Source organism: Blennius ocellaris (genome assembly GCF_963422515.1).
Source record: "Blennius ocellaris genome assembly, chromosome: 21".
Lineage (NCBI taxonomy): Eukaryota > Metazoa > Chordata > Actinopteri > Blenniiformes > Blenniidae > Blennius > Blennius ocellaris.
Genome location: NC_137670.1, coordinates 20,859,892 through 20,873,945, shown reverse-complemented (window position 1 = coordinate 20,873,945; position 14,054 = coordinate 20,859,892).

Below are 14,054 nucleotides of genomic sequence, written 5' to 3'. Positions count from 1 at the left end.
ACTTTGGAGTCAGCCAGTCTTCCCTCACCAACTCACTTTACTTTGGAGTCAGCCAGTCTTCTCTCACCAACTCTCTTTACTTTGGAGTCACCAGTCTTCTCTCACCAACTCACTTTACTTTGGAGTCAGCCAGTCTTCCCTCACCAACTCTCTTTACTTTGGAGTCACCAGTCTTCCCTCACCAACTCTCTTTACTTTGGAGTCACCAGTCTTCTCTCACCAACTCTCTTTACTTTGGAGTCACCAGTCTTCTCTCACCAACTCACTTTACTTTGGAGTCACCAGTCTTCTCTCACCAACTCACTTTACTTTGGAGTCAGCCAGTCTTCCCTCACCAACTCTCTTTACTTTGGAGTCACCAGTCTTCCCTCACCAACTCTCTTTACTTTGGAGTCACCAGTCTTCTCTCACCAACTCTCTTTACTTTGGAGTCACCAGTCTTCCCTCACCAACTCACTTTACTTTGGAGTCAGCCAGTCTTCTCTCACCAACTCTCTTTACTTTGGAGTCACCAGTCTTCTCTCACCAACTCACTTTACTTTGGAGTCAGCCAGTCTTCTCTCACCAACTCACTTTACTTTGGAGTCACCAGTCTTCCCTCACCAACTCTCTTTACTTTGGAGTCACCAGTCTTCCCTCACCAACTCTCTTTACTTTGGAGTCAGCCAGTCTTCCCTCACCAACTCTCTTTACTTTAGAGTCAGCCAGTCTTCTCTCACCAACTCACTTTACTTTGGAGTCACCAGTCTTCCCTCACCAACTCACTTTACTTTGGAGTCACCAGTCTTCTCTCACCAACTCACTTTACTTTGGAGTCACCAGTCTTCTCTCACCAACTCTCTTTACTTTGGAGTCACCAGTCTTCCCTCACCAACTCACTTTACTTTGGAGTCAGCCAGTCTTCCTCACCAACTCACTTTACTTTGGAGTCAGCCAGTCTTCTCTCACCAACTCACTTTACTTTGGAGTCAGCCAGTCTTCCCTCACCAACTCACTTTATTGTGGAGTCACCAGTCTTTCCCTCACCAACTCACTTTACTTTGGAGTCACCAGTCTTCCCTCACCAACTCACTTTATTGTGGAGTCACCAGTCTTCCCTCACCAACTCACTTTACTTTGGAGTCACCAGTCTTCCCTCACCAACTCACTTTATTGTGGAGTCACCAGTCTTCCCTCACCAACTCACTTTACTTTGGAGTCAGCCAGTCTTCCCTCACCAACTCCTCTTTACTTTGGAGTCACCAGTCTTCCCTCACCAACTCTCTTTACTTTGGAGTCACCAGTCTTCCCTCACCAACTCTCTTTACTTTGGAGTCACCAGTCTTCTCTCACCAACTCTCTTTACTTTGGAGTCAGCCAGTCTTCCTCACCAACTCTCTTTACTTTGGAGTCACCAGTCTTCCCTCACCAACCCTCTTTACTTTGGAGTCACCAGTCTTCCCTCACCAACTCTCTTTACTTTGGAGTCACCAGTCTTCTCTCACCAACTCACTTTACTTTGGAGTCAGCCAGTCTTCCCTCACCAACTCTCTTTACTTTGGAGTCACCAGTCTTCCCTCACCAACTCTCTTTACTTTGGAGTCACCAGTCTTCCCTCACCAACTCACTTTACTTTGGAGTCAGCCAGTCTTCCCTCACCAACTCACTTTATTGTGGAGTCACCAGTCTTCCCTCACCAACTCACTTTACTTTGGAGTCAGCCAGTCTTCTCTCACCAACTCACTTTACTTTGGAGTCACCAGTCTTCCCTCACCAACTCACTTTACTTTGGAGTCACCAGTCTTCCCTCACCAACTCACTTTACTTTGGAGTCACCAGTCTTCCCTCACCAACTCACTTTACTTTGGAGTCAGCCAGTCTTCTCTCACCAACTCACTTTACTTTGGAGTCAGCCAGTCTTCCCTCACCAACTCTCTTTACTTTGGAGTCAGCCAGTCTTCTCTCACCAACTCACTTTACTTTGGAGTCAGCCAGTCTTCTCTCACCAACTCACTTTACTTTGGAGTCACCAGTCTTCCCTCACCAACTATCTTTACTTTGGAGTCAGCCAGTCTTCTCTCACCAACTCACTTTACTTTGGAGTCACCAGTCTTCCCTCACCAACTCTCTTTACTTTGGAGTCAGCCAGTCTTCTCTCACCAACTCACTTTACTTTGGAGTCACCAGTCTTCCCTCACCAACTCTCTTTACTTTGGAGTCAGCCAGTCTTCTCTCACCAACTCTCTTTACTTTGGAGTCACCAGTCTTCCCTCACCAACTCTCTTTACTTTGGAGTCACCAGTCTTCCCTCACCAACTCTCTTTACTTTGGAGTCAGCCAGTCTTCTCTCACCAACTCACTTTACTTTGGAGTCACCAGTCTTCCCTCACCAACTCACTTTATTGTGGAGTCACCAGTCTTCCCTCACCAACTCTCTTTACTTTGGAGTCACCAGTCTTCTCTCACCAACTCACTTTACTTTGGAGTCAGCCAGTCTTCCCTCACCAACTCTCTTTACTTTGGAGTCACCAGTCTTCTCTCACCAACTCACTTTACTTTGGAGTCACCAGTCTTCCCTCACCAACTCTCTTTACTTTGGAGTCACCAGTCTTCCCTCACCAACTCACTTTACTTTGGAGTCAGCCAGTCTTCCTCACCAACTCACTTTATTGTGGAGTCACCAGTCTTCCCTCACCAACTCACTTTACTTTGGAGTCAGCCAGTCTTCTCTCACCAACTCACTTTACTTTGGAGTCACCAGTCTTCCCTCACCAACTCACTTTACTTTGGAGTCACCAGTCTTCCCTCACCAACTCACTTTACTTTGGAGTCACCAGTCTTCTCTCACCAACTCTCTTTACTTTGGAGTCAGCCAGTCTTCTCTCACCAACTCTCTTTACTTTGGAGTCAGCCAGTCTTCCCTCACCAACTCACTTTACTTTGGAGTCAGCCAGTCTTCTCTCACCAACTCTCTTTACTTTGGAGTCAGCCAGTCTTCTCTCACCAACTCTCTTTACTTTGGAGTCACCAGTCTTCCCTCACCAACTCACTTTACTTTGGAGTCAGCCAGTCTTCCCTCACCAACTCACTTTATTGTGGAGTCACCAGTCTTCCCTCACCAACTCACTTTACTTTGGAGTCAGCCAGTCTTCTCTCACCAACTCTCTTTACTTTGGAGTCACCAGTCTTCCCTCACCAACTCACTTTACTTTGGAGTCACCAGTCTTCCCTCACCAACTCACTTTACTTTGGAGTCACCAGTCTTCTCTCACCAACTCTCTTTACTTTGGAGTCAGCCAGTCTTCTCTCACCAACTCTCTTTACTTTGGAGTCAGCCAGTCTTCCCTCACCAACTCACTTTACTTTGGAGTCAGCAAGTCTTCTCTCACCAACTCTCTTTACTTCGGAGTCAGCCAGTCTTCCCTCACCAACTCTCTTTACTTTGGAGTCACCAGTCTTCTCTCACCAACTCTCTTTACTTTGGAGTCAGCCAGTCTTCTCTCACCAACTCTCTTTACTTTGGAGTCAGCCAGTCTTCCCTCACCAACTCTCTTTACTTTGGAGTCACCAGTCTTCCCTCACCAACTCTCTTTACTTTGGAGTCAGCCAGTCTTCCCTCACCAACTCTCTTTACTTTGGAGTCAGCCAGTCTTCTCTCACCAACTCTCTTTACTTTGGAGTCAGCCAGTCTTCCCTCACCAACTCACTTTACTTTGGAGTCAGCCAGTCTTCTCTCACCAACTCTCTTTACTTTGGAGTCAGCCGGTCTTCTCTCACCAACTCTCTTTACTTTGGAGTCACCAGTCTTCCCTCACCAACTCACTTTACTTTGGAGTCACCAGTCTTCCCTCACCAACTCACTTTACTTTGGAGTCAGCCAGTCTTCCCTCACCAACTCACTTTACTTTGGAGTCACCAGTCTTCTCTCACCAACTCTCTTTACTTTGGAGTCACCAGTCTTCTCTCACCAACTCACTTTACTTTGGAGTCACCAGTCTTCCCTCACCAACTCACTTTACATTGGAGTCACCAGTCTTCCCTCACCAACTCACTTTATTGTGGAGTCACCAGTCTTCCCTCACCAACTCACTTTACTTTGGAGTCACCAGTCTTCCCTCACCAACTCACTTTACTTTGGAGTCACCAGTCTTCCCTCACCAACTCACTTTACTTTGGAGTCACCAGTCTTCTCTCACCAACTCTCTTTACTTTGGAGTCACCAGTCTTCCCTCACCAACTCACTTTACTTTGGAGTCAGCCAGTCTTCCCTCACCAACTCTCTTTACTTTGGAGTCACCAGTCTTCCCTCACCAACTCTCTTTACTTTGGAGTCACCAGTCTTCTCTCACCAACTCTCTTTACTTTGGAGTCACCAGTCTTCTCTCACCAACTCACTTTACTTTGGAGTCACCAGTCTTCTCTCACCAACTCACTTTACTTTGGAGTCAGCCAGTCTTCCCTCACCAACTCTCTTTACTTTGGAGTCACCAGTCTTCCCTCACCAACTCTCTTTACTTTGGAGTCACCAGTCTTCTCTCACCAACTCTCTTTACTTTGGAGTCACCAGTCTTCCCTCACCAACTCACTTTACTTTGGAGTCACCAGTCTTCTCTCACCAACTCTCTTTACTTTGGAGTCACCAGTCTTCCCTCACCAACTCACTTTACTTTGGAGTCACCAGTCTTCTCTCACCAACTCTCTTTACTTTGGAGTCACCAGTCTTCTCTCACCAACTCACTTTACTTTGGAGTCACCAGTCTTCCCTCACCAACTCTCTTTACTTTGGAGTCACCAGTCTTCCCTCACCAACTCTCTTTACTTTGGAGTCACCAGTCTTCCCTCACCAACTCTCTTTACTTTGGAGTCAGCCAGTCTTCCCTCACCAACTCTCTTTACTTTGGAGTCACCAGTCTTCCCTCACCAACTCTCTTTACTTTGGAGTCACCAGTCTTCTCTCACCAACTCTCTTTACTTTGGAGTCACCAGTCTTCTCTCACCAACTCACTTTACTTTGGAGTCACCAGTCTTCTCTCACCAACTCACTTTACTTTGGAGTCAGCCAGTCTTCCCTCACCAACTCTCTTTACTTTGGAGTCACCAGTCTTCCCTCACCAACTCTCTTTACTTTGGAGTCACCAGTCTTCTCTCACCAACTCACTTTACTTTGGAGTCAGCAAGTCTTCTCTCACCAACTCTCTTTACTTCGGAGTCAGCCAGTCTTCCCTCACCAACTCTCTTTACTTTGGAGTCACCAGTCTTCTCTCACCAACTCTCTTTACTTTGGAGTCAGCCAGTCTTCTCTCACCAACTCTCTTTACTTTGGAGTCAGCCAGTCTTCCCTCACCAACTCTCTTTACTTTGGAGTCACCAGTCTTCCCTCACCAACTCTCTTTACTTTGGAGTCAGCCAGTCTTCCCTCACCAACTCTCTTTACTTTGGAGTCAGCCAGTCTTCTCTCACCAACTCTCTTTACTTTGGAGTCAGCCAGTCTTCCCTCACCAACTCACTTTACTTTGGAGTCAGCCAGTCTTCTCTCACCAACTCTCTTTACTTTGGAGTCAGCCAGTCTTCTCTCACCAACTCTCTTTACTTTGGAGTCACCAGTCTTCCCTCACCAACTCACTTTACTTTGGAGTCACCAGTCTTCCCTCACCAACTCACTTTACTTTGGAGTCAGCCAGTCTTCCCTCACCAACTCACTTTACTTTGGAGTCACCAGTCTTCTCTCACCAACTCTCTTTACTTTGGAGTCACCAGTCTTCTCTCACCAACTCACTTTACTTTGGAGTCACCAGTCTTCCCTCACCAACTCACTTTACTTTGGAGTCACCAGTCTTCCCTCACCAACTCACTTTACTTTGGAGTCACCAGTCTTCCCTCACCAACTCACTTTACTTTGGAGTCACCAGTCTTCCCTCACCAACTCACTTTACTTTGGAGTCACCAGTCTTCCCTCACCAACTCACTTTACTTTGGAGTCACCAGTCTTCTCTCACCAACTCTCTTTACTTTGGAGTCACCAGTCTTCCCTCACCAACTCACTTTACTTTGGAGTCACCAGTCTTCTCTCACCAACTCACTTTACTTTGGAGTCACCAGTCTTCCCTCACCAACTCACTTTACTTTGGAGTCACCAGTCTTCTCTCACCAACTCTCTTTACTTTGGAGTCACCAGTCTTCTCTCACCAACTCACTTTACTTTGGAGTCAGCCAGTCTTCTCTCACCAACTCACTTTACTTTGGAGTCACCAGTCTTCCCTCACCAACTCTCTTTACTTTGGAGTCAGCCAGTCTTCCCTCACCAACTCACTTTACTTTGGAGTCAGCCAGTCTTCTCTCACCAACTCTCTTTACTTTGGAGTCACCAGTCTTCTCTCACCAACTCACTTTACTTTGGAGTCAGCCAGTCTTCTCTCACCAACTCACTTTACTTTGGAGTCACCAGTCTTCTCTCACCAACTCACTTTACTTTGGAGTCAGCCAGTCTTCTCTCACCAACTCACTTTACTTTGGAGTCACCAGTCTTCCCTCACCAACTCACTTTACTTTGGAGTCACCAGTCTTCCCTCACCAACTCACTTTACTTTGGAGTCACCAGTCTTCCCTCACCAACTCACTTTACTTTGGAGTCACCAGTCTTCTCTCACCAACTCACTTTACTTTGGAGTCAGCCAGTCTTCCCTCACCAACTCACTTTACTTTGGAGTCAGCCAGTCTTCTCTCACCAACTCTCTTTACTTTGGAGTCAGCCAGTCTTCTCTCACCAACTCTCTTTACTTTGGAGTCAGCCAGTCTTCCCTCACCAACTCTCTTTACTTTGGAGTCACCAGTCTTCCCTCACCAACTCACTTTACTTTGGAGTCAGCCAGTGTTCCCTCACCAACTCACTTTATTGTGGAGTCACCAGTCTTCCCTCACCAACTCACTTTACTTTGGAGTCACCAGTCTTCCCTCACCAACTCACTTTACTTTGGAGTCACCAGTCTTCCCTCACCAACTCACTTTACTTTGGAGTCACCAGTCTTCTCTCACCAACTCTCTTTACTTTGGAGTCAGCCAGTCTTCTCTCACCAACTCTCTTTACTTTGGAGTCACCAGTCTTCCCTCACCAACTCTCTTTACTTTGGAGTCACCAGTCTTCCATCACCAACTCTCTTTACTTTGGAGTCAGCCAGTCTTCCCTCACCAACTCACTTTACTTTGGAGTCAGCCAGTCTTCCCTCACCAACTCTCTTTACTTTGGAGTCACCAGTCTTCTCTCACCAACTTTCTTTACTTTGGAGTCACCAGTCTTCCCTCACCAACTCACTTTACTTTGGAGTCAGCCAGTCTTCCCTCACCAACTCACTTTACTTTGGAGTCAGCCAGTCTTCTCTCACCAACTCTCTTTACTTTGGAGTCAGCCAGTCTTCTCTCACCAACTCTCTTTACTTTGGAGTCAGCCAGTCTTCCCTCACCAACTCTCTTTACTTTGGAGTCACCAGTCTTCCCTCACCAACTCACTTTACTTTGGAGTCAGCCAGTCTTCCCTCACCAACTCACTTTATTGTGGAGTCACCAGTCTTCCCTCACCAACTCACTTTGCTTTGGAGTCACCAGTCTTCCCTCACCAACTCACTTTACTTTGGAGTCACCAGTCTTCCCTCACCAACTCACTTTACTTTGGAGTCACCAGTCTTCTCTCACCAACTCTCTTTACTTTGGAGTCACCAGTCTTCCCTCACCAACTCACTTTACTTTGGAGTCAGCCAGTCTTCCCTCACCAACTCTCTTTACTTTGGAGTCAGCCAGTCTTCTCTCACCAACTCTCTTTACTTTGGAGTCACCAGTCTTCTCTCACCAACTCACTTTACTTTGGAGTCAGCCAGTCTTCTCTCACCAACTCACTTTATTGTGGAGTCACCAGTCTTCCCTCACCAACTCACTTTACTTTGGAGTCAGCCAGTCTTCTCTCACCAACTCACTTTACTTTGGAGTCACCAGTCTTCCCTCGCCAACTCACTTTATTGTGGAGTCACCAGTCTTCCCTCACCAACTCTCTTTACTTTGGAGTCACCAGTCTTCTCTCACCAACTCACTTTACTTTGGAGTCAGCCAGTCTTCCCTCACCAACTCTCTTTACATTGGAGTCACCAGTCTTCTCTCACCAACTCACTTTACTTTGGAGTCACCAGTCTTCCCTCACCAACTCTCTTTACTTTGGAGTCACCAGTCTTCCCTCACCAACTCACTTTACTTTGGAGTCAGCCAGTCTTCCCTCACCAACTCACTTTATTGTGGAGTCACCAGTCTTCCCTCACCAACTCACTTTACTTTGGAGTCAGCCAGTCTTCTCTCACCAACTCACTTTACTTTGGAGTCAGCCAGTCTTCTCTCACCAACTCACTTTACTTTGGAGTCACCAGTCTTCCCTCGCCAACTCACTTTATTGTGGAGTCACCAGTCTTCCCTCACCAACTCTCTTTACTTTGGAGTCACCAGTCTTCTCTCACCAACTCACTTTACTTTGGAGTCAGCCAGTCTTCCCTCACCAACTCTCTTTACATTGGAGTCACCAGTCTTCTCTCACCAACTCACTTTACTTTGGAGTCACCAGTCTTCCCTCACCAACTCTCTTTACTTTGGAGTCACCAGTCTTCCCTCACCAACTCACTTTACTTTGGAGTCAGCCAGTCTTCCCTCACCAACTCACTTTATTGTGGAGTCACCAGTCTTCCCTCACCAACTCACTTTACTTTGGAGTCAGCCAGTCTTCTCTCACCAACTCACTTTACTTTGGAGTCACCAGTCTTCCCTCACCAACTCACTTTACTTTGGAGTCACCAGTCTTCCCTCACCAACTCACTTTACTTTGGAGTCACCAGTCTTCTCTCACCAACTCTCTTTACTTTGGAGTCAGCCAGTCTTCCCTCACCAACTCACTTTACTTTGGAGTCAGCCAGTCTTCTCTCACCAACTCTCTTTACTTTGGAGTCAGCCAGTCTTCTCTCACCAACTCTCTTTACTTTGGAGTCAGCCAGTCTTCCCTCACCAACTCTCTTTACTTTGGAGTCACCAGTCTTCCCTCACCAACTCACTTTACTTTGGAGTCAGCCAGTCTTCCCTCACCAACTCACTTTATTGTGGAGTCACCAGTCTTCCCTCACCAACTCACTTTGCTTTGGAGTCACCAGTCTTCCCTCACCAACTCACTTTACTTTGGAGTCACCAGTCTTCCCTCACCAACTCACTTTACTTTGGAGTCACCAGTCTTCTCTCACCAACTCTCTTTACTTTGGAGTCACCAGTCTTCCCTCACCAACTCACTTTACTTTGGAGTCAGCCAGTCTTCCCTCACCAACTCTCTTTACTTTGGAGTCAGCCAGTCTTCTCTCACCAACTCTCTTTACTTTGGAGTCACCAGTCTTCTCTCACCAACTCACTTTACTTTGGAGTCAGCCAGTCTTCTCTCACCAACTCACTTTATTGTGGAGTCACCAGTCTTCCCTCACCAACTCACTTTACTTTGGAGTCAGCCAGTCTTCTCTCACCAACTCACTTTACTTTGGAGTCACCAGTCTTCCCTCGCCAACTCACTTTATTGTGGAGTCACCAGTCTTCCCTCACCAACTCTCTTTACTTTGGAGTCACCAGTCTTCTCTCACCAACTCACTTTACTTTGGAGTCAGCCAGTCTTCCCTCACCAACTCTCTTTACATTGGAGTCACCAGTCTTCTCTCACCAACTCACTTTACTTTGGAGTCACCAGTCTTCCCTCACCAACTCTCTTTACTTTGGAGTCACCAGTCTTCCCTCACCAACTCACTTTACTTTGGAGTCAGCCAGTCTTCCCTCACCAACTCACTTTATTGTGGAGTCACCAGTCTTCCCTCACCAACTCACTTTACTTTGGAGTCAGCCAGTCTTCTCTCACCAACTCACTTTACTTTGGAGTCAGCCAGTCTTCTCTCACCAACTCACTTTACTTTGGAGTCACCAGTCTTCCCTCGCCAACTCACTTTATTGTGGAGTCACCAGTCTTCCCTCACCAACTCTCTTTACTTTGGAGTCACCAGTCTTCTCTCACCAACTCACTTTACTTTGGAGTCAGCCAGTCTTCCCTCACCAACTCTCTTTACATTGGAGTCACCAGTCTTCTCTCACCAACTCACTTTACTTTGGAGTCACCAGTCTTCCCTCACCAACTCTCTTTACTTTGGAGTCACCAGTCTTCCCTCACCAACTCACTTTACTTTGGAGTCAGCCAGTCTTCCCTCACCAACTCACTTTATTGTGGAGTCACCAGTCTTCCCTCACCAACTCACTTTACTTTGGAGTCAGCCAGTCTTCTCTCACCAACTCACTTTACTTTGGAGTCACCAGTCTTCCCTCACCAACTCACTTTACTTTGGAGTCACCAGTCTTCCCTCACCAACTCACTTTACTTTGGAGTCACCAGTCTTCTCTCACCAACTCTCTTTACTTTGGAGTCAGGCAGTCTTCTCTCACCAACTCTCTTTACTTTGGAGTCAGCCAGTCTTCCCTGACCAACTCACTTTACTTTGGAGTCAGCCAGTCTTCTCTCACCAACTCTCTTTACTTTGGAGTCAGCCAGTCTTCTCTCACCAACTCTCTTTACTTTGGAGTCAGCCAGTCTTCCCTCACCAACTCTCTTTACTTTGGAGTCACCAGTCTTCTCTCACCAACTCTCTTTACTTTGGAGTCAGCCAGTCTTCCCTCACCAACTCTCTTTACTTTGGAGTCAGCCAGTCTTCTCTCACCAACTCACTTTACTTTGGAGTCACCAGTCTTCCCTCACCAACTCACTTTACTTTGGAGTCACCAGTCTTCTCTCACCAACTCACTTTACTTTGGAGTCACCAGTCTTCTCTCACCAACTCACTTTATTGTGGAGTCACCAGTCTTCCCTCACCAACTCTCTTTACTTTGGAGTCAGCCAGTCTTCTCTCACCAACTCACTTTACTTTGGAGTCACCAGTCTTCCCTCGCCAACTCACTTTATTGTGGAGTCACCAGTCTTCCCTCACCAACTCTCTTTACTTTGGAGTCACCAGTCTTCTCTCACCAACTCACTTTACTTTGGAGTCAGCCAGTCTTCCCTCACCAACTCTCTTTACATTGGAGTCACCAGTCTTCTCTCACCAACTCACTTTACTTTGGAGTCACCAGTCTTCCCTCACCAACTCTCTTTACTTTGGAGTCACCAGTCTTCCCTCACCAACTCACTTTACTTTGGAGTCAGCCAGTCTTCCCTCACCAACTCACTTTACTTTGGAGTCACCAGTCTTCTCTCACCAACTCACTTTACTTTGGAGTCACCAGTCTTCTCTCACCAACTCACTTTACTTTGGAGTCACCAGTCTTCCCTCACCAACTCACTTTACTTTGGAGTCACCAGTCTTCCCTCACCAACTCTCTTTACTTTGGAGTCAGCCAGTCTTCCCTCACCAACTCTCTTTACTTTGGAGTCACCACTCTTCCCTCACCAACTCACTTTACTTTGGAGTCAGCCAGTCTTCCCTCACCAACTCACTTTATTGTGGAGTCACCAGTCTTCCCTCACCAACTCACTTTACTTTGGAGTCACCAGTCTTCCCTCACCAACTCACTTTACTTTGGAGTCACCAGTCTTCCCTCACCAACTCTCTTTACTTTGGAGTCACCAGTCTTCCCTCACCAACTCACTTTACTTTGGAGTCACCAGTCTTCCCTCACCAACTCACTTTACTTTGGAGTCACCAGTCTTCCCTCACCAACTCACTTTACTTTGGAGTCACCAGTCTTCCCTCACCAACTCACTTTACTTTGGAGTCAGCCAGTCTTCCCTCACCAACTCACTTTACTTTGGAGTCACCAGTCTTCTCTCACCAACTCTCTTTACTTTGGAGTCAGCCAGTATTCTCTCACCAACTCTCTTTACTTTGGAGTCACCAGTCTTCCCTCACCAACTCTCTTTACTTTGGAGTCAGCCAGTCTTCTCTCACCAACTCACTTTACTTTGGAGTCAGCCAGTCTTCCCTCACCAACTCACTTTACTTTGGAGTCAGCCAGTCTTCTCTCACCAACTCTCTTTACTTTGGAGTCAGCCAGTCTTCTCTCACCAACTCTCTTTACTTTGGAGTCAGCCAGTCTTCTCTCACCAACTCTCTTTACTTTGGAGTCAGCCAGTCTTCCCTCACCAACTCTCTTTACTTTGGAGTCACCAGTCTTCCCTCACCAACTCACTTTACTTTGGAGTCACCAGTCTTCCCTCACCAACTCACTTTACTTTGGAGTCAGCCAGTCTTCTCTCACCAACTCTCTTTACTTTGGAGTCAGCCAGTCTTCTCTCACCAACTCTCTTTACTTTGGAGTCAGCCAGTCTTCCCTCACCAACTCTCTTTACTTTGGAGTCACCAGTCTTCCCTCACCAACTCACTTTACTTTGGAGTCAGCCAGTCTTCTCTCACCAACTCTCTTTACTTTGGAGTCACCAGTCTTCTCTCACCAACTCACTTTACTTTGGAGTCAGCCAGTCTTCTCTCACCAACTCACTTTACTTTGGAGTCACCAGTCTTCCCTCACCAACTCTCTTTACTTTGGAGTCACCAGTCTTCTCTCACCAACTCTCTTTACTTTGGAGTCAGCCAGTCTTCTCTCACCAACTCACTTTACTTTGGAGTCACCAGTCTTCCCTCACCAACTCACTTTACTTTGGAGTCACCAGTCTTCTCTCACCAACTCACTTTACTTTGGAGTCACCAGTCTTCTCTCACCAACTCACTTGATTGTGGAGTCACCAGTCTTCCCTCACCAACTCTCTTTACTTTGGAGTCAGCCAGTCTTCTCTCACCAACTCACTTTACTTTGGAGTCACCAGTCTTCCCTCGCCAACTCACTTTATTGTGGAGTCACCAGTCTTCCCTCACCAACTCTCTTTACTTTGGAGTCACCAGTCTTCTCTCACCAACTCACTTTACTTTGGAGTCACCAGTCTTCTCTCACCAACTCACTTTATTGTGGAGTCACCAGTCTTCCCTCACCAACTCTCTTTACTTTGGAGTCAGCCAGTCTTCTCTCACCAACTCACTTTACTTTGGAGTCACCAGTCTTCCCTCGCCAACTCACTTTATTGTGGAGTCACCAGTCTTCCCTCACCAACTCTCTTTACTTTGGAGTCACCAGTCTTCTCTCACCAACTCACTTTACTTTGGAGTCAGCCAGTCTTCCCTCACCAACTCTCTTTACATTGGAGTCACCAGTCTTCTCTCACCAACTCACTTTACTTTGGAGTCACCAGTCTTCCCTCACCAACTCTCTTTACTTTGGAGTCACCAGTCTTCCCTCACCAACTCACTTTACTTTGGAGTCAGCCAGTCTTCCCTCACCAACTCACTTTACTTTGGAGTCACCAGTCTTCTCTCACCAACTCACTTTACTTTGGAGTCACCAGTCTTCTCTCACCAACTCACTTTACTTTGGAGTCACCAGTCTTCCCTCACCAACTCACTTTACTTTGGAGTCACCAGTCTTCCCTCACCAACTCTCTTTACTTTGGAGTCAGCCAGTCTTCCCTCACCAACTCTCTTTACTTTGGAGTCACCACTCTTCCCTCACCAACTCACTTTACTTTGGAGTCAGCCAGTCTTCCCTCACCAACTCACTTTATTGTGGAGTCACCAGTCTTCCCTCACCAACTCACTTTACTTTGGAGTCACCAGTCTTCCCTCACCAACTCACTTTACTTTGGAGTCACCAGTCTTCCCTCACCAACTCTCTTTACTTTGGAGTCACCAGTCTTCCCTCACCAACTCACTTTACTTTGGAGTCACCAGTCTTCCCTCACCAACTCACTTTACTTTGGAGTCACCAGTCTTCCCTCACCAACTCACTTTACTTTGGAGTCACCAGTCTTCCCTCACCAACTCACTTTACTTTGGAGTCAGCCAGTCTTCCCTCACCAACTCACTTTACTTTGGAGTCACCAGTCTTCTCTCACCAACTCTCTTTACTTTGGAGTCAGCCAGTATTCTCTCACCAACTCTCTTTACTTTGGAGTCACCAGTCTTCCCTCACCAACTCTCTTTACTTTGGAG